The 2,058-nt window shown below is 41.7% G+C and overlaps 1 non-coding gene across 1 annotated transcript; it reads right to left on the bottom strand.

The window, feature by feature from the left end:
• Positions 1-1,338: 1,338 nt before the first annotated feature.
• TRNAY-GUA (transfer RNA tyrosine (anticodon GUA)) lies at positions 1,339-1,428 on the bottom strand. Its single transcript is given in 2 exon segments — positions 1,339-1,374; positions 1,392-1,428. It is a non-coding gene; the product is annotated as a tRNA-Tyr (tRNA).
• Between the last annotated feature and the right edge of the window lie 630 nt (positions 1,429-2,058).

Raw genomic sequence — 2,058 nt, 5'->3', positions numbered from 1 at the left:
ATTATGGTTATGAGGCTGTAAGTCTGTACTGCTTTGCAGGCTGAAGGGGAATTAATGCAGCTGGATTTGGAAGACAAAGAAAACCAGTGTTGTACTATGATCGATTGTCATTGATCTGACGCTAATTAGTTAAAAAAGAAAAAAAAAATAAAAATTGGAATTACATATAATCACTTGATTATTCATTTTAGCTGGTTTCTTGGTGTATTTGACTCCAACTACTACCAAATATTTTTTTACTAAGCACAATGAAAGGTAAGCAACTGAACAAAATTGCCACCTCCTACCTTTGTTCAGCTTAGCACTGCACTTTGCATGAGGAGGTGCTTTGCATGAGAAGCTTTGCATGAGCTTTGGGATTTAGATCCCTAATGTCATCTCGCCTAATGTAAACATATAAAACCCTCTAATCTTTTCTTTAATAAAGCTCCTTACAGATGTCTCAGAACTCATTGTGTCTTGTGAAAGTGAGTCAGTTTCCTGTGTGAAACAAAATTTTAACAGGTCGCAGTGCCCTGTTTTCTATTCTCAGAAAATTTCTGTATGAATGAGTCCTTAAAATGCCTTCTTAACCTGGCCTCTGATGTCCTTTCTTAGGGCTCTTTCTTATCCATTTCCTTTGTACCAGCCCCAACCTTTACAATTCTCCATTGAAACGGACAGTTCTTGGAAATTATATACCTCAGGACAGCATGCCCAGTGGTATTCACAACCCTTTCAGGAGACTGTTGATTATTGCCACATGTAGTCACTGTCTCAAACAGGTATCAGTACCTGAATGAACCCTTCCTGTCTTCACAAAAACATTTTTCTTCCCCAGGTCTCTTAGCTCCCCACTGCCCCACTCAAAGCCTCAGAACTTCAAGATGAAAGAATAAGACAGGAAAAGGGGTGAAACCAGCAACAAGGGTGCTCCAGTAACTGGACCTGCCCTCATTTTCCACACCCAACTCCAGTAAAAGAGGCTTTGCAAGCTCTGCACCATGTGTCTGCTCCACCTCTCAAGGATCTGTAGAAGGTTTTGAGTCCCTGCAGGAACAGAAGCTCTTATAATGGGCATCAACTGATTAGCTAGATTTCACAAATTTCACTGAATATTCTGAGTAGGAAGGGACCCACAAGGATCACTGAGTCCAACTCCAACTCCTGAGTGAATGGTTCATAGAGAGGTGACAATGGTCACAGAACCACAGCTGTAACAACCATCTGAATCAAGCAAGGAAATAGACTAAATTTTTCACAGAGTGGTATAGAGTGGTTAGAAGGGGATGTTCTGCGAAGTTGTAAACTCTGGAAAAAAAGTGAAAGACAAAACTGAAAACAAACCTCAAAAATCTTTCCTTTGAGCTGGAGTTGAACCAGCGACCTAAGGATTACTTTTCAGTGACAGCCTACAGTCCTCCACTCTACCAGCTGAGCTATCAAAGGAAGGTAAAGGAATGCCAAGAATGAGTCAAGACTGCATCAACAATAGCCTTAGGCTCTAATGGGCCTCCATATGTATTGCTTTTCACAACAGAAAAACAGTATCCAAAGAAAGGCACAAAGCTAACTCTCCTGCAAAATTGGATTTTGGTTACAAAACTGCCAATTTTCATTGCCAAATAGTTCACAGCTCTTGTAAGACTGTTGGTGGTGGTAGCGTTAAGGTTGGAGTTCTTCTTGTGACCCATATGAAATCTGTCTACGGCTTGACAAAGAAATTTCCCCACTCTTTGGTGACCTTGCCACATTTCCTAAGATGAACCAGGAATAGAGGGAGACCTCCCCTCCACACAATTCTCCACAACAGTTCTCCAGCCAAATCCAATAACAAAATAGCAAACAAAACAGTTAACACCTCCCCACAGCTTCCACAGTGAATGCAGAGGAACAGAAAAGAAGGCCAGAAAGGAATAACGACTGTTAATCGTATTCCTGTTAAAAGGAATAATGACTGTGGTTTCAATTCAAATCCCACCAACTGCCTCAGTGCATATAAGACCCCTGAACACAGATGAGGTTGCAATGTCTGGCATTGCAACCAGTGGCCTCCCCAGCCCCTGGGCCTGGAAGGCT

The sequence above is a fragment of the Pseudopodoces humilis genome, chromosome 1, assembly GCF_049639895.1.
Source record: "Pseudopodoces humilis isolate 2021_Gansu_Grassland_sample_001 chromosome 1, ASM4963989v1, whole genome shotgun sequence".
Lineage (NCBI taxonomy): Eukaryota > Metazoa > Chordata > Aves > Passeriformes > Paridae > Pseudopodoces > Pseudopodoces humilis.
The sequence above is the reverse complement of the archived record's forward strand: the minus strand, read 5'-3'. Positions and strand labels throughout refer to the sequence as shown.